Source organism: Lepisosteus oculatus, unplaced genomic scaffold (assembly GCF_040954835.1).
Source record: "Lepisosteus oculatus isolate fLepOcu1 unplaced genomic scaffold, fLepOcu1.hap2 HAP2_SCAFFOLD_64, whole genome shotgun sequence".
Taxonomy (NCBI): domain Eukaryota; kingdom Metazoa; phylum Chordata; class Actinopteri; order Semionotiformes; family Lepisosteidae; genus Lepisosteus; species Lepisosteus oculatus.
Window position 1 is genome coordinate 62,501 of NW_027168193.1, and position 24,506 is coordinate 87,006.

The window sequence follows — 24,506 nt, forward strand, 5'->3', positions numbered from 1 at the left end:
TCCGAGTTAAGATCTCGGCGGAACCTGAGGTGCAGTTCTTTCTTAAAACGTAATCTGGTGAGCATTTCTAGAATCGTAATTGTATAGATGCAGCCTTTAATATGTTGCTAGGTTAAAATTTATGACTTCTTGAACTTCAGTAGACAACTGCCCTCTTGATTTCGGATTTAATTTCTTTATTACAGGGGCGCTTTTATGATGACAGAGTCAAGTTCAGGTACTTTGCTTGATGGAGGAAGCTCATTTCGGACTCTGTGATCTTCTCACCTGGAAAGGTCTGCTGTACTACTACAAGAGAGAAGTAGAGTCTGGAGGAAGGGACAATTTTATGATGCTTTGGAAGGTAATGTTTTTTTTTTCTTTGAAATCGAAATGAATCTGAATATCAGTGCAAAAGACAAACTCTTGGTTTGGTTTAAAGAGATATGGTTTTAAAACAGACAAAATGTAGAAAACAGGTGCTTCTCACTTTTGGAAAAGAATGGACCGGGGGTAATATTTTACTAGTTGCAGTGCTAAGCTCACTGGGTTACAGCCCTGCAGTGTCACACGAGGGCCAGTGGTGCAATGGATAATGTGTCTGACTATGGATTAGGAGTTTGGAGGTTCGACTCCTGTCTGGCGCTGGTTGTTTTTAAACACATCAGCCTACTCCCTAAGTAGTCTGTGCTACTTACTGCATTGTAATCGTACCCAGTAAGAGATTTCCTTCATGTGAATGAACTGCACCTGACAGCTTTAGAAAAACACCTGGGCTCAGTACGGTGCTGAGAGCTCAAGTTGTGTATAATGTAATAATTTAAGTAGAATAGATTCTAATAATATAATGATCCAGTGTGTTGCACTACTTCACTGCTTCACTGCTCTATGCCGTCTGGAAATAAATCCTCAGACAACTTACTGCCCTGGGCATGTACCAATAAATTACAGGAGCACATCTATATATCACTGCGTTGAAGCAGGAGACACAATCACTGCAAATACATCCTAAATACAGTGTTCCAGCACCTTTGACCTCATCCAGAACGTATCATTTCTTGAAAGGAATTGCTGTCCGAATGCACATCTGAATCCCAAACAGAATCTCTAGTAAAATACGATCATTTGTGAAACAGGTAAATGTCTCAGGGGCCCATTCCTCATTCTCAAGACACATGTATGCAGTACGTACACCATGCATTGAGCAATAGGGATTAAAGACACCACAGGTAAGGTTAGAAGTCATTCTGACTATATTCTAAAATATTGGACTCATATTCTTATGATGGCAGACATGATGCTGTGTTTAAAACCGGGGTTAATGGACATTATATGACTGTCAATTCTGTTTTGTTTTGGAGACTCTTGGCTGCCTATGTGGTACAGTGCAGCGTGAAGAAAACATTTTCCAAAACTGTGTCAGCTCAAAAGTTGTAAGAAAATCTTTCCAGCTGCTTTAACTCTCTTCATTTTTGTCATTTAATTGTCTGTCGGCATTATGTAGCAGCGTTGCATGACAACCCATCTCACCACGGAAAGGAACCTAACAGCTTTTGTAAGAGAGGAGAAAAGGACCTGGCCCGTACGGGACTCGAACCCACAACCTTGGTGTTATTAGCTCTAACCAACTGAGCTAACCAGCCTCACGACAGCAATCCTCTCTGTGCTGCAAAAAATCAGACTCAGGGAATTTCTTTTGCCCTCCTTTGAATTGAAAGCCGTGTAATTCAGTGTACGGGCTTTCTCGTGCAGTTTTATAGTTCTTGTAACCCAAATCCTACACTGGCGTGAAGTGACCCCCCATTTCACAGCATTTTTCAGCTGATTTAAAATGTACCTAAAGGAGAAGCATTATTGAAGACCATCAATTACCAAGAGCTTTTGTCAAAGGTTTTGGTGGTCATTTTTAATGACCACAGAGCGCTGTGACCTCGGTTTTACATCTCATCCAAGAGACAGCGCCCTTTTACAACACAGCGTCTCCGTCACTATGCTGGGGCATTGGGACCCGCACAGACCTCAGGGTGAGCGCCCCCCCGCCGGCACCATTAACACCGCTTCCAGCTGGAAACTTTGTTTTTCCCTGTAGCTCACCCTCATCCGGGTACTGACCTGGCTCACACCTGCTTAGCTTCAGTGGGTTTTCAGTTGCGAGTTGCAAGGGGATGCAAGTGATGGAGCCGCTCGCTGCAAAAGCCACTGCTTTGGCTGGGAATCGAACCAGAGCCTCCCGCGTGGCAGGCAAGAATTCTACCACTGAACAACCAATGCTCAGTGTCTGGGCCTTCAAAAAAGACGCTTTTTTGGTGCTCTGTGCAAAAAGCGTCGACATGCTTCCAGCTGCAAAATGCCATTCGCGGATGCTGAAGAATTTATTTTCAAGGCAGCGGGTACAAGCGATTGGGCGTTTTAAAACCACCAGGAACAGCAAAGAGGCGCGCTTCTTTGCTTGCGCCGGAACACACCGACCGGAGGCGGACAACGTAGTCGGCAGGATTCGAACCTGCGCGGGGAGACTCCAATGGATTTCTAGTCCATCGCCTTAACCACTCGGCCACGACTACAGCAAGCCCCGCTGCCGCTGCGTTCTTGCTACAATCTTACCTGGATCGCGAGGCGCCGGCGGAAGCCTATTTCAAAGTCGTTCTCCGTTTCAAAAAAACATTTCCAAAATACAAGCCTTGCAGACAGACACGCCTCAGAGGACTTAAGGGTGGCTTCATGTCGGAATGATAAAGTCTCCCCGTCCGGACATGAAAATGCCACTTTGTTACACACAAAAAAAGAATCAACAACAGAGAAATGCCCACAAGCATTTGAAAAGCCGCACCATGCGCACTTGAAATAGCTCTTACATTAGTGGTAGACGCAGGAATCGCCTTTTTATTTACGCTCTTACAAACGCGATGGAAAGCAAAACAAAGCAAAGCAGAGCAAAACAAAACGAACAAACGAAAACCCTCACGTCCCGCATTTGCATATAACGCCGTTACGTGCCCAAGCGGTATTGTACGTCATCCTAGCACTGCACGCCGGTGCGTATGGTATATGGGAACGAGCACACGCCACGAATCGTCTCGAATCACTCCCTACAGCTGTAAGGTGCCTTGAAGCGTGCACCCCCAACATTCTTCTTTGCTCATCTGTGAAAGGTAAACTCTTGAGCAAACTCTGAACCAGCTCTAAGGAAACTAATCCGATTAGATGTTACTTTGACTCATCATTTAAGGGATCCTTGTTAATTGGAGAAATCAAGGATTTCGAATGAGTTCTGTGTGCGTTAAAAGACAGCTATACACAGAAAACATGCAGGACACTGCTCATGATGTTTCCCGAGCCGAAACACAGTGCGTTTTTCCAAGCCATCTGACCAAGCCCGCCCACCGAAAACTGCAGCAGATCGTGTAAAGGCATTCAACTTTGTAACTACTGCACGCACAGGAAGCAGAATAAATTCCTCTTTTCAAACTGTCAAAGGTTTGCTGCAGGACATCGCACAATCTCTTTTGAACGGGGACAAACGATTTCTTATGGGGCGCAGTAAGTACAGACGTTTATAAAGCTCCACTCATGCCGACGATGCAGCATGAAGAAGCGCAACCTAACGTTTGCATTCCTAGCACTGTTGCAACCTAGCACTGTTGCATTCCCCGCATCAGTAGCTAAGAGAATATAATTTACGACTCTTGTTAATGCAGTTTCAGAAACCAGACTGAAATTTCTCAAGTATATTATTTGAATCCATTTGATGTTGGGCAACAACTATTCTTTCAAGACTCTTAGATTGAAATGGGACCTTTGAGACAGGCCTGTAGTTGTTAAGAACTTGTGGATCCAAATTTGACTTCTTAAGGAGCGGTCTAAGAACCACTACCTTAAATTGATCATGTACGACGCCTGACGCAAGCGATGCATTCATCATACTAATTATAGGTCCTGCCAGTCCTTCGAGGGAATCTTTGACTAGCTGAGTGGGGATGGGATCTAGCAAACAGGTGGTTTACTTTGTCTTACGTCTGTGTTCATGAGTTCACCATAAGAAGAAATCTGAACAGGAGTGGTGATCATGCGAGGTCACCACGGAGGAAACCACTGCTCTCCCCCCAAAAAAAACCACCACTGCCCCTCTCAAGTTTGCTAAAGACCACATGGATGTTCCACAACTCCTGGAACAATGTTCTGTGGACAGACGTGACAAAAGTTGAACTTGTTGGTAAATGTGCACAGCGTTATGTTTGGAGATAACAAAACACCGCATACCAACTCCAAAACCTCATCCCACCTGGGAAGCATGGCGGAGGCTGTACGGCTTGCAATCATCGAGGGACCGATGAATTCCGAGATGTATCAGGAAATTCTACAGCAGAATGTCAGGGTGTCTGCCTGTGATCTAAAACTCAAAAGACGCTGGGTCTTGCAACATGACAAAAACAAAGGAGTACATCAACAACAGAGTGGCTGAAACAGAAGAAATTCCGTATGTTGGGATGGCCAAGTAAGAGTCCTGACACACGCGCTTTCACTCATATGAGCTACACGGCTACCAAGATGATCTCAGGTGCGCCGAGCTGGTACGGAACATATTGAACTGATCGACGGCGAATTGTCTCTCAGACAGGCTTTTCACCTCTAAGCTCCCTGACTGACAGTGATCAGCTAGGTAGTAAAACAGTCAGCTGCTTCTAAGCCTTAAACAGCTGCATCTCGGCGCTTCCACGGAGAGATGATTTGAAAGCCGAACATCGCCCATTGGGAATACCTTACTATCACTAGTTTAAGAGACTCTTAAGGTCTTGCAGAGGTGCCTGTCTAATAGCATGCGCTTTGCAAGCTATAGGTGTTTAGGCTGAGGCAGAATGCCTGTTAACAAAATGTTTTTCTAAAGGGGCCTCGCACTCTTTTCCAAGCAATGGTCACCATCCCCACCGAGTGTCACAATGTAGTCATGTCCTAGGACATCACCTGTTAGTCTCCATTTGTCTGCCACCAACACTTTAGGTTACGGGGTCACAACCGCACCCCGGAGACCAGAGGAGCTGTTGGCGTTCTGGCGGCGCAGATTGGGCTGAAGGTGGGGCGCTTGAATCTCGCTGTTGGAGGCCGTCTGAAACTGACCCAAGCCTTTCCCTTGAATTAAATGTAAATAAGAAATGAACCCCAGATGCACATGGAATCAATCACGTGTTTCCTTTGAGCCGTTTCAGAGACTGCTCCAGAGTTTACCTTGCACAGATGCGCAAAGATTAATGATGGGGGTGCACGCTTCCAGGCGTCTTACAACTGTAGGGACTGATTAGAGACAATTCGTAGCTTGTGCTCATTTCCCTCTATTCCCCGTGTTGCAGTGGTAGGATGACTTAAATTCCTGCTTCGACACGTAACGGGATTATAATCAAGTGCAGGAGCTGAGGGCTTTAGTTTTGTTTCGTTTTCCATGGCGTTCGTAAGCGCGCAAATCAAAGGCAATTCCTGCGTCTAACACGAATGTAAATGCTTTTGAAAGTGCAGTGTGGTGCAGCTTGTAAAATCCTTGTCCACATTTTTGGTTTGTTGATGTTTTTTCTGTCTGCCAAAGTTGCATTTTGACATCCGGACTGGGGGACTTTATCATTTGAACGTGAAGCCAGCCTTAAACCCTCTGAGGCGTGTCTGTCTGCCGGCACGAATCTTGTGAAAGGTATTTTTTTTAACGGAGAGCAACTTGAAAAAGGTTTCCGCAGCCACCTCGCAGTCCGTGTTTGATTATAGGAGGAATGCGGCGGCGAAAAGCTCGCATTTGTCGTGCTCGAGTGGTTAAGGCGATGGGCTCGAAATGCATTGGGGCTTCCCCGCGCAGGTTCGAAACCTGCCGACTCCGGCGTCTGCCGCACGTCGCCTTGTGCCTGCGCGGCAGAGGCGAAGTGCCGCTTCTCCTTTCCTGGTACTATAAAAACGCTAAATCGCTTGGCCCCGCTGCCATGGAAAGCAATTCTTCAGATAACCACACATTTTGCGTTCGCACCTCTGGTGCTCTACTTATGCCTTTGAAAACCTAATGAATAAAGCTGTAAGAACCGACACGATGTGTAGGTGCTCTTAAAGCACGCAGTAAAGAACTGTTAACAGCAAGGGTTTCAGTGGGTTAACTGAGGAGAAGGCGTGATCGCTAATTGTTGACTTTTTATTTGGTGTTAGAAACACTCTTACTGTGCATGACGTGCAACAAATGTAGCCACAGAAATTGCATCACGCTTTCATGTATGCTATTGCAGACACCAACGTTGCCTAGATAGAAAACCGAAATAGCCGTGGGTTTGCTTGCTGGTCTGAAGGATCTCTCTTCGAATCTCTATCATTTGTCAATGGAAGTAAAAGGCGCTGCAATCTGATACGTTCAGAATCAAACCCGCAGCTGTTGTTCGACATTATTTCTTGACTAATTACAACTGAGTGTCGCATGAGCAGTTACATAAACTTGTCTGGTATATTTGAACACCAATGCCGTTCTTCAATTAAAACTAACAGTACATTGTCAGGGACATTCAGTTCTATACAAACAAGAGACAGACAAGAGAATATTTCTACCGTTCATATGGACTACGTGTTGACTTACTGATCGGAATAATTGAAAGGTTCCGGCTCATAGCCGATGCAGTGCGTGCTAATTAGAACAGCAACGCTGAGCTCTCAGCACCGTACTGAGCCCAGGTGTTTTTCTAAAGCTGTCAGGTGCAGTTCATTTACATGAAGGAAATCTCTTACTGGGTACGATTACAATGCAGGAAGTAGCACAGACTACATAGGGAGTAGCCCGATGCGTTTAAAAACGACCCGAGCCAGGCAGGAGTCGAACCTGCAATCTCCTGATCCGTAGTCAGACACGTTAGCCATTGCGCCACTGGCCCTGGTGTGACACTGCAGGACTGTAACCCAGTGAGATCAGCACTGCAACTAGTAAAATATTACCCCCGGTCCATTCTTTTCCAAAAGTGAGAAACACCTGTTTTCTACATTTTGTCTGTTTTAAAACCATATCTCTTTAAACCAAACCAAGAGTTTGTCTTTTGCACTGATATTCTGATTCATTTCGATTTCAAAGAAAAAAAAAACATAATCTTCCAAAGCATCATAAAATTGTCCATTCTTCCAGACTCTACTTCTCTCTTGTAGTAGTACAGCAGACCTTTCCAGGTGAGCAGATCACAGAGTCCGAAATATGCTTCCTCCATCAAGCAAAGTACCTGAACATGACTCTGTCTTCATAAAAGCGCCCCTGTAATAAAGAAATTAAATCCGAAATCAAGAGGGCAGTTGCCTACTGAAGTTCAAGAAGTCATCAATTTTAACCTAGCAACACATTAAAGGCTGCATCTATACAAGTACGATTCTAGAAATGCTCACCAGATTACGTTTTAAGAAGGAACTGTGCCTCAGGTTCCGCCGAGATCTTAACTTGGATGGCAGGATTCAGAGTCCGGAGTGCGGACTGATGGCGCACGGAGGGTCCACATACTGTGGATCCCTCAGTTTTCTTCCGCGTGTTTAAACCGCCAGCGTGTGACTCCCCTGTCCCCGTGACCTCATTGCTCTGCTCTCGCCTCTGTGCAGCTGAGCCCGACTCATGGTAAAGTGGAAAACAATATGCCCTCAACGTGGGATTTACTCTGGATCGAGGATAGATGTCACCTTTTTATCGTTGAACAGGATGTATGTGATGTGGCGACTAGGTTCAATTTTGTATCCTCTTTAAAAGATTAAGGACTGGGGTGAGCGTGATTTACCACCCTTTCAGCTAAGAACCTGACATGAGCACCGTTTAAGCTGCATAGACTCGGTCGTTTAACTCTTCTCCATTAGCAGGGTTAAGGGTAAAGAAAAAAACATTGCTGACTTCTTTTTTTTTTTGCCAGCCGCGAGCGCTGATTAGCAAGGTTTGTATTTCATGTTTTGCAAGTTGCATCCATTTTAAGAAAAACAAGTCGTTCAAGACAGGAAATGAATGCTTGCATTTAATTAAGGCTAGACGTAGGCAGTTGTCCATAATGACCAGTTCTGTTCGAGAAGACAGAACAAAAAAGGCACCGCTGGGATTCGGATGCAGGGTCTCCTGTTTACTAGACAGGCGCCTTAAGCAACTAAGCCACAGCGCCCCAGGAGAGCTGTCCTTTTGCAGCCACTTGGACACACCACTCAGACACATCTGCATTCGGTGTGTGCTCCGCCTGCTCGCCGAGCAACTTGCCACCTTTACATACAATAGCAACATCAACACCAAGAGAAAGGGTGACAAATGGCTTTTATCTGGAACTTTTCATGTCCAAGGAGCGCAATGTGCTTTCTGTGTACAACAGGGCCACTGAACTCCACACTGGCCACTGAACCACAGCAGTGGCTTGCTGGCTTGACATCTCCCAAGGAAAATGTTGAAATCGCACATGGAACAGGAAAATGACCCTCGAGTACGAGGGAAAAAAAAGAAAAAGATCATCTGGAGCGCGCCAACCCATGTCCGGACAGCCAAGATCCCTCGACGAGGTGGCCGAGTGGTTAAGGCGATGGACTGCTAATCCGTTGTGCTCTGCACGCATGGGTTCGAATCCCATCCTCGTCGCGCTCCATGTCTGACACGTGTGCCCGTTTGGCGTTGGCCCTCCTGTCGTTTGCTCCGGTTCTAGAGCCGTGCATTTTCTAGCGGTGGCTGAACATGGTATAGTAGGCTAACGTCGGTATCGAGCAGTAACAGTAACGGTATTTACGTGCCGCTGCTGCCAATTGGCTCTGGCTTGAGACCGCATTTTCACTTACTTGCAACGCAAACGGAGAAAGCGATTTTTGACAGTCTCTCGAGAGACTGCGCTAGGTGTTTAGGGATAGACTGTGAGTTCCCCCTGGGATGGTGGCCTCTCAAATAGTTTGTGATTCCTCTAGACGTTTATACAGTAGAAGCCTGCTTCGTGGCTTAAATCCAAGCTAAGGAAACGAGTTAGATGTCTGATGCAGAACTGCGAATTCAATGAAGGGGAACACTACAGTACATTGCACTGTATGTGTGAGGAAAGCTGCCCCCTTCAGTCCCTTGTCGACCGAACAGAGGACTGTAAAGGATACCGCCAAGAAACTTAAGGATGCTGGTTGGAATCCAGCTCCAAAGAAGCCCCTTTGGGTGTTATGTCATCAAAAAGTAAGAACAGCGAATCTCCCTTTGATCAAAAGTGCAACAGAGCTGTTTTCCGTGGAGCAGGTTTCAGACCCGTAGACCTGTTTTATTTGTAGGGCAGGGCGCATTCCCAAACGCGAATCTCAAAGTGCTTTGGGCGGAGTAGCGGTGAGGCTTATTAATAAGAAAGAATTAAGTGTTTCTGAGCTTTCACAAATTAGGCCTCATCTCTCTGTTCATCTCTGTGGTGCAGCCACAGAGAAACTATTCATGCAGGCTGATTTAAGGTTTCCCTTGATAAGGGACAGCTCCCAAAGGGGGATGCACTTAGCTAAGCCTGGCTATCATGATCAATGGTCATCCATTGGCGCCTATCTGTCTAGGGAGTGCCAGATGGACATCTGGACTGCATTCCTAAGTGTCAGGAGTAAGTGACTCATATCTCACCTTGATCAACCAATCAGGGACTGGTAGGGCCGAGTAACCCACGTGGGACTCTGATGCCCATGGAACTTTCAGCCAATCAACGAGCTGAAGTTCCTCCAGGTAAAAACAGGCAACACAGAGAGCCTGAGAGATTCAGTGGGAATTCAGTAGAGATTTCTGTGGAGTTTTCTAAAGGGAATTCAAAGGAGAATTCCAGGGCAGGACAGCCCAGGAGCAGAAGGCTCCCAAGGGCAGGACATTCTCACAGCGCGCCTCCTGACCATCCTAAGACTCAGCCCGGACAACCACGGAACGGCCAGTGTGTCCGAGTGCCAGAACTTTCCTTTGTTCTAAGAGTCTAGAGCGGAGGTTGCCAGAGAGTAACCAGAGGATCCACCCGAGGTTAGCACCAGCAGCAGGCCTCGTGAACAGGTCGGAACTGTGGACAGTTGAATCACTATTCAGAACTAGCTCTTCATCAGGAACGAACCGGTCTTCTTCTTGACTTGCTGGGACCCACAGTCATCTTTTCTCCTGTGCACAAACTTTGCTAGTTAAAGCCAACACTAACTAGCCGGTCAGTGAGCATCAGCAGGGCACCGTCGCAACCCGCACAGCACAGCCTGGCACCTAGACAGAGAGCGCGGATTGGACAGCAACAAGCCTGCAACTGTTTCTTTGTGCCCGCAGGAGATCTGAATCCCCAGAGATTGGATGAGTATTCAACTTCACTGCATTACTGCTCGAGAATTCAATTGTTATCCCAACCAGTTGATATCAATTTAATTCCTAAGAGTTATGTACTTGTTTTCAGTATCTAATGTAGAAGTTATAACCAGGTTCATTTATGAAATGGTCTAAATGAATGATATACTGAACGTATGTCCTCTTGATATGTGTAACACTTTGTAACTGACTGAATATATACCTTTTGTATTCTGATAACCCTCTCGATAAGATCTGTTCGTTTTACATGCATATTCTATGTATTGTAACGCCCTCGCCTGGTGGTAAGGAGGAAGCGCCCCTAGGCGCTCGTAGTACCGCTGGGCATGCTGGGAGTGGTAGCCGGAGTGCGGCCTACGCGAGAGAAGCTCGCCCCAAACCCAAAGTCCGTCAAGGCTCTCTGCGCCCTGTGGGAGGCCTTGGAGGTAAAGGACGGGGTGCTGCGCCAGGGGTGGCGGGTACCCTCCAGTGGCGAGGTACGGTGGCGGCTGATGGTGCCTTGGTCGCTCCGCGGGGCGGTGCTCCGAGCAGTGCATGGCCAGCCGGGCGTGGGGCACTTTGGCGGTAAAAAAACCCTGCAGCGCCTCCGAGGCCATTTTTATTGGGGTCTTTGCCACCGGGACGTGGAGCGGTACTGCCGAACGTGTGCAGTGTGCGTGGCGCAGAAGGGTCCCCCCGAGCGCTCTCGGGCCCCCCTCCAACAACACCAGGTGGGGGCTCCTATGGAGCGGGTGGGGGTGGACGTTTTGGGCCCGTTTCCGCGCACCGAGGCCGGGAACCTCTACGTCTTGGTGGCCATGGATTATTTTATGAAGTGGCCCGAGGCCTACGCCCTCCCGGACCAGAGTGCCCCCACGGTGGCCGATGCACTGCTGGAGGGGATGTTTGCCAGGCTGGGGGTGCCGGAGGAGTTACATAGTGACCAGGGGCGTAACTTCAAGTCCCAGGTCTTCGCCAGAGTGTGCCAGCGCCTGGGGATCACTAAGACGCGGACCACACCGCTGCATCCCCAGAGCAACGGGTTGGTGGAGCGGTTTAATCGTACGCTCACCACCCAGCTGGCCACCCTGGTGTCCCGGCACCAACGGGACTGGGACCGCCACCTCCCCCTTGCGCTCTGGGCGTATAGGACCGCGGTCCAGGAATCCACCAGGTGCACCCCGGCCTCACTCATGCTGGGCCGGGAAATGTGAACCCCGGTGGACCTGGTCTTCGGCCCGCCGCCCGGAGACTGGTCGGCACTGCTGGCTGGTCCGGCAGAAGCGGCACTACGACCTGCGCTGCAGGGGGCCTGCCTTCCAGCCCGGGGACTCGGTTTGGGTGTACAACCCGCGCCGCCGCAAATGCCTCAGCCCTAAGCTGGCGCCGTCGTGGGAGGGGCCCGCTGAGGTACTCTGGGTGGTGGGCGAGGTCTGCTACCGTGTCAGGTTGCGAACACGGGGGAGAGTGGTGGTCCTGCACCGAGACCGCCTGGCCCCCTACCGGGCTCGGGAGGAGGAGCCGTGTGGGGAGGCTCTAGAGGACCAGCCGGGGCTGGAGCCGGCCGATAGTGGGGCGTCCGTGGGTCGCCAGCCGTCACCGTGGCGCAGCGGCTGCTCACGCAGGGTTCCACAGCAGTTAGCCGAGTACGAGTACAGCCTGAGGGGGGTGTTCGACGTCGGCGAGACGCCAGACGCTTCAGGTTTTTAAGGAGTAAGAGTGCAGGGGGTCTAAACCTGCGATCCAGTGTGTTGAAGTATTTCACAACACTACCCCTAGCACATCTGGAAATAAATCCTCATAATGATTATTGCCCTGGGCATGTACCAAAAAATCACTGAGCATATATATATATATCACTGTGTTGAAGCTAGAGACACAGAATAAGTGCAAACACATCCTAAATACAGTGTTCCTGCACCTTTGACCTCATCCAGAATGTATCGTTTTTTGAAAGGGATTGCTGTCAGAATGCACAACTGAATCCCAAACAGAATCTCTAGTCAAATATGATCATTTGTGAAACAGGCAAATGAGTCTCTCAGGTGCCCATTACTCATTTTCAGACACAATTATGCAATACTTTCACCATGCGTTGAGCAAAAGTGATTAAAGATACCAGAGGTAAGGTTTAAAAGTGATTCTGAGGTGCAACACATCAGCGATACAGCTAGGCATCTGAAATGCGGGGTTTGAGAGCCCTTCAGGGAACACCGTACCCTAAAGGTACCAAAAGTCCACTAGTATAAGCATTAAGTCACTGTCACCCCTGTTACAATGTGATTGCTACATATCTTCATTTCTTTGGTTTTTAAGGAGTAAGAGTGCAGGGGGTCTAAATCTGCGATCCAGTGTGTTGAAGTATTTCACAACACTACCTGTAGCCCGACTGGAAATAAATCCTCATTCTGATTATTGACTTGGGCATGTACCAATAAATCACTGAGCATATATATATATATATCACTGTGTTGAAGCTAGAGACCTTTATGTAATATTATGATGCTAAAATGTCATTTTCACATATATTAATGTAATAAATGATTGCTTATGCTTTATAAACAAATCTAATTAAAATAAAAGCTTACGTTTTGTATTTATCTTGTACCATAGAACATGATTTGCTTTGTATTTCAAGCCCACAAAGTGTCCAACTGACGCACTACATGATATAAGGAAGATTATCACATGCATATCGGTATTATCTTTCTTATGAAAATGCATTCCTTTCATTACCTTTTACTTTTTAAAATGAACTCAAATTGTGTATAATGTAATAATTTAAGTAGAATAGATTCTAATAATATAATGATCCAGTGTGTTGCACTACTTCACTGCTTCACTGCTCTATGCCGTCTGGAAATAAATCCTCAGACTGCTTACTGCCCTGGGCATGTACCAATAAATTACAGGAGCACATCTATATATCACTGCGATGAAGCAGGAGACACACAATCACTGCAAACACATCCTAAATACAGTGTTCCAGCACCTTTGACCTCATCCAGTACGTATCATTTCTTGAAAGGGATTGCTGTCCGAATGCACATCTGAATCCCAAACAGAATCTCTAGTAAAATACGATCATTTGTGAAACAGGTAAATGACGGTCTCAGGGGCCCATTCCTCATTCTCAAGACATATCTATGCAGTACGTACACCATGCATTGAGCAATAGGGATTAAAGACACCACAGGTAAGGTTAGATGTCATTCTGACTATATTCTAAAATATTGGACTCATATTCTTATGATGGCAGTCACTTATGATAGTGACAGAGACGCTGTGTTGTAAAAGGGCGCTGTCTTTTGGATGAGATGTAAAACAGAGGTCACAGCGAGCTGAAAAACACGTTTTGAAAAGTGTGCTTTTCCTGCCCCAGAATTTAAATGGGGGTGACCAAAGTTGCCCAAACGTGTTTATTTCTGCTGAAAAACCTGTTTTGACAACTTCTGCACAGTGGGGTTAAGGGCTGACTCAGTGGGCTCTAATGAGCCAGGCAGTTACATTGGGATTCCAAGGTTTGAAAAAACACGTTTATTTCGAGCTGAAAAACAAGTTTTGAAAAGTGTGCTTTTCCTACCCCAGAAGTTAAATGGGGGTGACCAAAGTTGCCCAAACATGTTTATTTCTCTGTCACTATGCTGGGGAATTGGGACCCGCACAGACCTCAGGGTGAATGCCCCCCCGCCGGCACCATTAACACCGCTTCCAGCTGGAAGCTTTGTTTTTCCCTGTAGCTCACCCTCATCCGGGTACTGACCTGGCTCACACCTGCTTAGCTTCAGTGATTTTTCAGTTGCGAGTTGCAAGGGGATGCAAGTGATGGAGCCGCTCGCTGCAAAAGCTACTGCATTGGCCAGGAATCGAACCCGAGCCTCCCACGTGGCAGGCAAGAATTCTACCACTGAGCCACCAATGCTCGGTGCCTGGGCTTTCAAAAAAGACGCTTTTTTGGTGCTCTGTGCAAAACGCGTCGACATCTGCTTCCAGTTGCAAAATGCCATTCGCGGACACTGAAGAACTTATTTCCAAGGCAGCGGGTACAAGCGATTGGGTGTTTTAAAACCACCAGGAACAGCAAAGAGGCGCGCTTCTTTGCTTGCGCCAGAACACACCGACTGGAGGCGGACAACGTAGTCGGCAGGATTCGAACCTGCGTGGGGAGACCCCAATGGATTTCTAGTCCATCGCCTTAACCACTCGGCCACGACTACAGCAAGCCCTGCTGCCGCTGCGTTCTTGCTACAATCTTACCTGGATCGCGAGGCGCCGGCGGAAGCCTATTTCAAAGTCGTTCTCCGTTTCAAAAAAACATTTCCAAAATACAAGCCTTGCAGACAGACACACCTCAGAGGACTTAAGGGTGGCTTCATGTCGGAATGATAAAGTCTCCCCGTCCGGACAAGAAAATGCCACTTTGTTACACACAAAAAAAGACTTTCAGAGGCTTCCCGGATGTTTCCACCAGATTAAAATATTCACCGATGCAATGTCCATTCTGGAAGTCTGGTTGAAGCGGTTGAAGCGGTTTAGTCGGGATTTGTTCACCATCTCTGTTGCGCGTGAGTTTTATTTTCAGGTCTACGCCATTCAGTAGTCCCAGTGGGCAAAAGACGTATAATATACGTCTATTAAACGCATACCTTAGACGTCTAAAAGTGGTCTACAATTCGTCTAGAATGAAATTCTAATATACGTCTAAAGTTATACGTCAATTATACGTCTATGTTTAGACGTTCATTATACATAAATGGTTGGAGTTCTATTATACGGATAAATTTAGAGGACTATTATACATATATGGTTGGAGTTCCGGATAACTTTAGAGGTCTATTATACGGATAACTTTAGAGGACTATTATACGTATATGGTTCGAGGTCTATTATACGGATAACATTAGAGGTCTATTATACGTATATGGGTAGAGGTCTATTATACATCAAAGATAGATTTTATAGGCGTAGAAACAAGTAAACCAAGCCAATGATTAGGTTTAGAAATGTATTCTGAAAATACACATTCACACCTGAAACATATGTATTTCAAATTATACATGGTATACAATCAATCAACAATCAACATATGGGCAATAATCATAAAAAACACAACTAGTCTTAAACTTCAGCTACAAATTCTGGTAACATGGCAATATACAGTATAGTAATGACAAACACAAAACTAATTACTTTAACACACTAACTCAAAACCACATTTTGATTCAAATATACATTTTAAAATGTACAACTTCTATATTTCCAAGAAAAAAAAATATTTCAATGGAAGTTAAGACAATTTTTGTCCACTATTTGCAAACCCTGTCTAATTGTCCTAATAGTTAGAACCAAAAACCTATTATTTTCAGTGTCCAGATCTCCTGGCCCCCTGCCTTGCATATGCATTCTTCAAGTAACACATTGCGTGCTCCTTTATTTCTTTTTCTGTTGATGTAGGGTGGGACTTCAGCACCGCAGCTAGGAGAAAATTGTATAATATTACTTCCCAAATAAATGATGATTAATATCTTCTTTAGTATAATCTAAAAAATGAACGGTTTACTAAGCTCAAAGCTGAAATAAATGTATAAAATTTGGCTTGCATCATAGCAGTTGAGCAATAAAGTCTGTCCTAATTAAAGAGTACCCAAAGTTTGAAAGTACAACATAGAATAAGAATAAGAGAAACGGCAAAACGATTTTGTGTCATCTTCCCCATTCACACTATTTTATGTGCCATTTTTTGCTTATTCACATACTATTTTAATCAAAATAATATTAAGAAAGATCTGTATGTATTCAGATAGTATTATTATTGTTCATACTTACTCGTCAAAAGAGGATTGCTGAGATATTTGCAGATATACTTCTACGTTTGAAAAACGTGTCCAAAATGGTGACCAACGAATACTAGCAATGCATTGTGGTATATAACCGGAAAATATGCTGGGTTCGATATTTTCTCAACGTATGCGTTTATTAATGTTGTCGATATTATGGTTGAAATTTAACATTGATAATACATCGCGGCTATGTGCCCCCTGCTATGAGCTGATGTGCAATTTTAACGCATGCAGTTAGTAAGGATCGGTCACTGTTGTATAGTATTATATATAATGACATTATGGAATAGGATGGGGACAGGCCTGGCATCACGGGGGGAGGGGGGAATGTCGCCCCTTCAGTTTTGGGCAAAAAGATTTACCTAACTTAATTTGCGCCCTAAAAAAATAGTTGTACTTTGTCAATGGTCAGACAACACTAAATGACAGGAACAGTCACTCAGTCTGTTTGATGGGCAGGAGGGCTATCCGTCCAGGAACTGCACATATCAGTGTCGTTATTGAGTGTCAACATTACGATCCTGTTTGCTCAGGTGGACCGATTCCTTGCAGTAGTTTATCATTATACTTAAAATCGTTATATAACTAGGACTAGTTATAGCAGTCTGTGCTTTCTGTTGGTTTTACAACATTTTTTTCTTAACGATTCAGAACATCCATGTAGCTGCAAAAATGAACGCTTATGGTACTTTTCGCTCCAGGCAATACAAACTGTGAGAGTGACGAAAAATGTGAAACTGAACTTCATCGCAAATACCAGATTGCTAGTCGTTATCTTCTATCATGAAGCACTAGTCAATGGCATAGCTGCGAGATTTCATTTGGGTAGCTGCACCGTACAGCTCCGTTTCAACCGAAATATCATCCCCCCCTCAGAATTTCAGACGCCCCCCTACAGATTTTTCCCCGGGCACCGCGCACTGATGGGGGATGGGGTGTCCAGGAAATGGTATCAACTTTTGTCAAGAAAATAAAAATAGAAACTCTATAGGCACTCAAACATTTTACTGTTTTTTTTCAGGCAGGTGGCAAGACCCCCTCAGCAAAACCCTTGTATGCCAAGCTGTGGGCATTGATTCGTCGAATATACGTATATTTACTGCGAAAATATGGCTATACGTATATATACGTCGCCTCGACGTATAATCAACGTCGAATTGCAACCGTAAAATCGACGACATGAATAAACGCATATATAACGTCGAAAACACGTCTAACACAGTGCCTGAGGCTTTTTACTGTATGTATCGTGTGTGCCGCAACTAGGAGTATACGGCACTCTGCACAGTGTACGAAGTAAATTATTTTCGCAGCAATTAATTTACACGTGTATAATAAATATAGTAAATATAATAAATTAATTACTGCGAAAATAATTTACCGTATTTTCGCCGTAAATATACGTATATTCGACGAATCAATGCCCACTTGGGTAGTTTGTCCTGAAAAAACAGGTCTGCATGAATGTGACCCAGGAGCTCCAGTTTTCGACTTTGCGTTGTGTATGGTGCTCTTTTTTGGAACCCCTGATTGGGACCATCCAAAATTGTGGACTCGTGTTGACTGGCTGTGTCTTTGTAAAAGAGCCCTGTTGAATACTGCGTCTTCAGCGTCTCGTCACTGTAGTTCAGGACAGACTCTATAAAGGCTCTGTAAGGATAGCAGTTGTTGCTCTGGCTGATCAATCGGTCTCCTACGGTGATGTCAACCTGGCTGAAGATGGCTGTGATGGGGTAATTCACCAGACTCACACGGGCTGCCGCATCAATGTCCTGACCGTCTGCTTCTGTTATTTTACAGGTCAAATAGAGCAGGGTGTTGTTTAAATCTAAATAATCTTCTCCGTTGCCGGCGACGTAGAACTCCAGAGGTGCGTTTTCTGTTAGGGCTGTGAGGGGTGGAACATCTATGTAAAAGCTTTTCTCGATGCTTGTTTGGGTAGGCGCTAATTGAAATATGTCCAGCTCCGACTTGGCGCATTCTGCAGACCCGCCGTGAACAAAAGCCATATTTAAAATATGTCTCGTTTCATGTCTTGTTGATTGTGGTGTGTCACGCCCTTCTTGGTCGACCTGAAGCTTTTATGAGTTGACTGTCTGCGCTTAGCCGTTCTTTTATCAGGTTTCGGAGGCCCCCGACGGTGAGATGATGACGTCTGTCTTTTTCTCTTGACAACCCTGCGGATGTATGCTAGACCCGAACCTTCCTGCTGATGTGCATCCACCTTAAACATGGCAGCGATTGTAACGTTGCTGACCACGTCTTTGGCGATGTTTTTAGCCGCCGATGCCATGTACAGCTTAGCTTTTTCAAACCCGCGTTTCAGAAAAGGCAGGCTTTTCTAAATAGCACTCTGAAAATACCCCCGATACCCGCGCCGTACTGAACCGGTAGCCCTGAAAATCCTGGTAATCCATAACAGCCTGTTGTTTGTAGTAGTGCGTATACAGAGAAGGATCCCCGTAGCTCTTGATGACCGTCATCCTTTTAGATGTTTGTCGCTTTCACAGGTCTGAAATGCAGCTTGACGATGACCTTTCCAAATGCAAATGACACGTGTTCGTTTTGATCCGTCTTTATTTCAATAGTGATGTTGTTAAAATGGTCGATGCTCACCGGCACGTAATGGGGTTTGTCGTACAATACTGTGACGAATTCACCATCCACGCCTCTAAAGGGCACACAACACAAAATTGGTGCGTAGACGTCGCCTATTAACTGGTGTTCTATGATATCGGTGTATATATACATGGTGTTAAATCTGCCAGTCATATCGACGGGGTGCGGTGATTTTACACCCACGACACCCGACTTGAAACCCAACATCCTCGCCAGGCGGTTATGCACCTGTATAACAATCCGTTTATCACTAACAATCCTTACCGACCGGCTAATGGGGTTGTACTTAAGACTTACAGCCGTTAACTTGGATTTTTCCACAGCCGTTTCATTGCAGTTTCATTTCATGCCAAGAGCTGCTCGATGTTGCTGTAGTACCCTCTCGGTAAGATACAGGTCCATATAGTCTTGAGCTCATCACTGACGAACAGAAAAACTTTGTCTTCATCAAAAGTGTGTAGTGTATGTGGATAGTGCAGCTCGACCAGGCCCACTTCCCAGCTCCCGTCCAGGGCAATCGCCTTTGCCAGATGCTCTGTGAAGCACGCATTGGTGTTCTTTGGAAACATCTTTGAGGATGAATTACTGGTGGCATTTTTCACCACCTCTATATGTCTCGGAGCTCGGAAGCCTTTACCCAACTATTGAATTTATCGCTCCAGCCGCGCCACTTTACCAAAAGCTGTTTGTTTTTGCCACGACCCCTGGCTGCTAAAATCGTTTGGATGCGGTAGACGTTCTCAACATCAGGGTTTATCTTCTGTAGCTCTTCTGCATAGAAGGAGCCCTTAATATCGTCGCCTGCGTAGTCCTGCAGTTTGTAATAGGGTCTCAGAGCCGAGGTCCGCTCTTTGACAATGAAAATGCGCCGGCTTGTGCAGAGTATAAGCAGCCTGGCCGGACAACCACTCGGCCACCCGGCCGCGGCTGGCGCTGCTCACACCCCGGGATCTCGCGGCCCTCACCAGACTCCCCGCGCCGACGTAACTACCGGATTCCCTAGGTTTATAATAGAGCGCACTCAACCCCGCTGCAGACATGGTCCCCTTCCAAACCAATACACACTTTCACACACCTAAAGCGAGGGATGTGCCACCATGGGGCTTTGGGACCTTGAGGCTCCGGACCGACCGGCCGGGGGGGAAGACGGGAGTTCCGACCCTTAACGACACACCATTGGCTCCTGAGTCAATAGAGTCATGATGTTTATGGCTGACATCATTTCACATTGGTGAATTTTAAGCTAAGAAATAAAAACATTTACAATGAAGATACCATTGCTTAATTTTAAATGCCTTTAAAAAATAAATACCTCCTGAGAATAATTTGCCACTCCCAGATCCTTGGTAAGGTACTGTTTGAATCCAATCAGGAGAGGAGCATCCAGGGAGTGCTTTCTATAGAGTCCAGCTTGAGCCACTCTCTTCCGGAGAGCCTGCTGATACTTTTTAACTACTCAGGGCCTGTAAGGATATAAAACACCGGTTTAAACATTTTATACCTATAAGACAAATAAGAATTTTAGTAAAAAATAGATACATCTGAAAAATAAAAAGTCTTACTGCTGATAGAATTCTTCAGAGCTCACATCTTCCCCTTCCTTATCCGCTTCTGTTTCAGTTTCTAGAGCAGCCTCTGGCATCTCTTCCTCCTGGACAGCGGCCTCTTGTTCAGGGCCGCTGGAATGCAGGTAGATTCTTTTCAACATGCTTTTACATAATATGTTGTAACAATGATTTCAAAAAGAAACTACAGAAGCCTTACAGATTAAAAATATCTCACCTTGCCAATGTGTCTTCAGGCTTCCCATGTACAAAAAGGCCCAAGGACTCTAGCAGTCTTAAAACCACTATCCTGTTTGCCTCACCAGACACGATCTCTATTCTGTGGTAATCCACGATGACCCCGTTCTTCAGGTGATTCATCATGTCCTCCCTCGCCTGTTGAGAGGCCATCCTGATCTCTTCTGCCGTGGCGTGCTTCATACACGCCCTCTTCAAGTGAGCAGGAAGCTGATCAAAAGTATTCAGGCACATCTTGCACACCAGAGGAATCCTCGCGGGTTTCCTTTGAAAATAAATAATACCATCTGTGTATAGAAACAAGCTAAGACTGATTTCTTAAATTATCCTTAATTTTCTCTCTCATAGTTTGAGCATAATGATTTTATTGCATTTATATAAGAATTGCTCATTGCTCCAAAATAAATAATGGTTTCATAAAAAAGTCAACACTTACTTGGTCTCAGTCACAGACTTTCCAATAGAAGCCATTGTGGAGTTCAGCAACTGCAGGTCCTAGAAGTGGGAAAGGAATTTTAAAAGAGAAATTGAATTACAATACAGAAGGAATGGCTGAGGGATCACTGAAATATATATATACACAATTTCCAAAGACTGAGTCCATATAGAAACAACTACCTTTCATTTTCAGTATAAGAAAAAAAAACATTATCTTCCAAAGCATCATAAAATTGTCCCTTCTTCCAGACCCTACTTCTCTCTTGTAGTAGTACAGCAGACCTTTCCAGGTGAGCAGATCACAGAGTCCGAAATGAGCTTCCTCCATCAAGCAAAGTACCTGAGCATGACTCTGTCTTCATAAAAGCGTCCCTGTAATAAAGAAATTAAATCCGAAATCAAGAGGGCAGTTGCCTACTGAAATACAAGAAGTCATCAATTTTAACCTAGCAACACATTAAAGGCTGCATCTATACAAGTACGATTCTAGAAATGCTCACCAGATTACGTTTTAAGAAGGAACTGCGCCTCAGGTTCCGCCGAGATCTTAACTCGGATGGCAGGATTCAGAGTCCGGAGTGCGGACTGATGGCGCACGGAGGGTCCACATACTGTGGATCCCTCAGTGATCTTCCGCGTATTCAAACCGCCAGCGTGTGACTCCCCCGTCCCCGTGACCTCATTGCTCTGCTCTCTCCTCTGTGCAGCCGAGCCCGACGCACGGTAAAGTGAAAAAAAAGATGCCCTCAACGTGAGATTTACTCTGGAGCGAGGATAGATGTTACCTTTTTATCATTGAACAGGATGTATGTGATGTGGCGACTAGGTTCAATTTTGTATCCTCTTTAAAAGATTAAGGACTGGGGTGAGCGTGATTTACCACCCTTTCAGCTAAGAACCCGACTTGCGCACCGTTTAAGCTGCATAGACTCGGTCGATTAACTCGTCTCCGTTAGCAGGGTTAAGGTTAAAGAAAAAAAACATTGCTGACTTCTTTTTTTTTGCTAGCCGCTAGCGCTGATTAGCAAGGTTTGTATTTCATGTTTTGCAAGTTGCATCCATTTTAAGAAAAACAAGTCGCGTTAAAGATTGGAAATGAATACTTGCAAGTCTAGCCGTAGGCGGTTGTCCATAAGGACCAGTTCTGTTTGAGAAGACAGAACAAAGAAAGCACCGCTGAGATTTGAACCCAGGATCTCCTGTTTACTAGGCAGGCACTTCAACCAACTAAGCCACGGAGCCCCAGGAGCACTGTCCTTTTGCAGCCACTTGGACACACCACTCAGACACATCTGCATTCGGTGTGTGCTCCGCCTGCTCGCTGAGCAAGTTGCCACATTTACATACAATAGCAACATCGACACCAAGAGAAAGGATGACAAATGGCTTTTATCTGGAACTTTTCATGTCCAAGGAGCTCAATGTGCTTTCTGTGTACAACAGGGCCACTGAACTCCACACTGGCCACTGAACCACAGCAGTGGCTTGCTGGCTTGACATCTCCCAAGGAAAATGTTGAAATCGCATGTGGAACAGGAAAATGACCCTCGAGTACGAGGGAAAAAAAAGAAAAAGATCATCTGGAGCGCGCCAACCCATGTCCGGACAGCCCAGTTTCGTCGACAAGGTGGCTGAGTGGTTAAGGCGATGGACTGCTAATCCATTGTGCTCTGCAGGCATGGGTTCCCATTCTCATCGCTCTCCATGTCTGACACGTGTGCCTGTTCGATGTTGGCCCTCCTGTCGTTTGCTCCGGTGCTAGAGCTGTAAATTTTCTAGCGGTGGCTGAACATGGTATAGTAGGCCAACGTCGGTATCGAGCAGTGACAGTAACAGTACTTACTGCGCCCCATAAGAAATCGTTTGTCCCTGTTCAAAAGAGATTGTGCGATGTCCTGTGGGGTTTGCAAAGCAAACCTTTGACAGTTTGAAAAGAGGAATTTATTCTGCTTCCTGTGCGTGCAGTAGTTACAAAGTTGAACGTCTTTACACGATCTGCTGAAGTTTTCAGTGGGCGGGCTTTGTCAGATGGCTTGGAAAAATGCAGTGTTTCGGCTCGGGAAACATCATGAGCAGTGTCCTGCATGTTTTCTGTGTATAGCTGTCTTTTAACGCATACAGAATTCATTCGAAATCATTGATTTCTCCAATTAACAAGGGTCCCTTTTTGAACCTGCCAGAAGCATTCTTTCAATGTAACAGATTTACTCCGGGGAAAGGCAGCATGACATTGAGAGTAGCTCAAGCTTTCAGCACCTGTATCGGACTGCGTGCATGCAGACACCGCTCAGAATCCCCTGTAAGATTCTCCTTCAATTCCGTTTTGCAGTGCTTTAGCTCTTTCAAAAGGCTTCGCTTTGCTAGTCACAATCCAAGGCTCATGACAGCATTTAAAACCAATCGCCACTGCGTCGGCCGGGAATCGAACCCGGGTCAACTGCTTGGAAGGCAGCTATGCTCACCACTATACCACCAACGCACGCTCACAGGAGCCCTGCAGGACACCACCAGAGAATGCTCACGATTTCGGAAGCTGTCTCCGGGACGTGCTGATTCCACACATCCTGAATAAATCATGATATTGTTAGTTGCTGTAGCTAGACGTTCAAATGAGTTTCATGGCCAGATGGACTGTTTCTTCCAGCGGTATAGTATTGCAGTGAGACAGCACGATGCCTGCAAGACTATGTCACGCTAAACGCCACAGATTGTGTTTGTCCGTTCGTGTCAGTCGTCCTGCAGCCACGGGAAGTGGGACACAAACATGCTGCAATGCTTTCAAGACGTTAGGATTTGTTTGTGTAACATCCGAGAAGAGTACTTGTGGCTTGAATGTGAACTGTACGTGCCCGCCCCCTTTCCTCAGTAGTGCATGAGTTCCTCCCGGCATGCCCTTCGTCATTGTTCTGTCATCTTGTATTTAAAGGGTTGTATTTCTGCTGCTGAAAATAAGCAACGGTTTTCTCACAACTCCCTTTGTTCCCAACGGAGCCCTTCTCTGTCATGAAATTCTTCAAAACCTCAAGCTAGAAGAAGAAGAAGACGACAAATATGAAGCGTTACCGCAAGGACATGCCATGAGACGATCGATAACGATTTCCATAGGATCCCCGCGGTTGCCTGGCAACCGTCAGCTTTGCGCAGTGGCAGTATCGTAGCCTGTGAGGTTTAGCCAAGGTGCGATTATTGCTAGTTGAAAACTTTTCCCAATACCCCGCTTCCGCCGGTTTGAAATACAATCGGCGAAAGCGATTTTTGACAGTCTCGTCAGAGACTGAGCAAGGTGTTTAAAGACAGATTTGGTCATGGTGACATCATGGTAGAAAGAAACGAGCTTGTTACGTCTCAACAGAAACGCTCTTTAGCTCTTTCAGCGTTATGCAGAGAACAGCGTCTGTCGAGATCACTTTTGAGTCAGCGCGAAACGCTGTGTGCTGTCAGTTTGATTTCATATTGCTCGTAGCGGCGCCCGGCTTTTGTCTGTCAAACGTTAGGTTGCACTTCTTCATGCTACATCGTCGGCATGAATGGAGCTTTTTAAACGTCTGTACTTACTGCGCC

At 45.8% G+C, this 24,506-nt stretch overlaps 5 non-coding genes across 5 annotated transcripts; 2 read left to right on the forward strand and 3 right to left on the reverse strand.

Annotated features, from left to right (window-relative positions):
• Positions 1–6,790: 6,790 nt before the first annotated feature.
• On the reverse strand, positions 6,791–6,863 carry trnar-acg (transfer RNA arginine (anticodon ACG)). Its single transcript has one exon. It is a non-coding gene; the product is annotated as a tRNA-Arg (tRNA).
• Positions 6,864–8,487: 1,624 nt separating this feature from the next.
• Positions 8,488–8,569, forward strand: trnas-gcu (transfer RNA serine (anticodon GCU)). The gene has a single exon. It is a non-coding gene; the product is annotated as a tRNA-Ser (tRNA).
• A 5,812-nt stretch (positions 8,570–14,381) lies between these two features.
• trnas-aga (transfer RNA serine (anticodon AGA)) lies at positions 14,382–14,463 on the reverse strand. The gene has a single exon. It is a non-coding gene; the product is annotated as a tRNA-Ser (tRNA).
• An 8,889-nt stretch (positions 14,464–23,352) lies between these two features.
• On the reverse strand, positions 23,353–23,424 carry trnag-ucc (transfer RNA glycine (anticodon UCC)). The gene has a single exon. It is a non-coding gene; the product is annotated as a tRNA-Gly (tRNA).
• A 653-nt stretch (positions 23,425–24,077) lies between these two features.
• On the forward strand, positions 24,078–24,219 carry LOC138232885 (U4 spliceosomal RNA). Its single transcript, XR_011187327.1, has one exon. It is a non-coding gene; the product is annotated as a U4 spliceosomal RNA (small nuclear RNA).
• Positions 24,220–24,506: the final 287 nt, after the last annotated feature.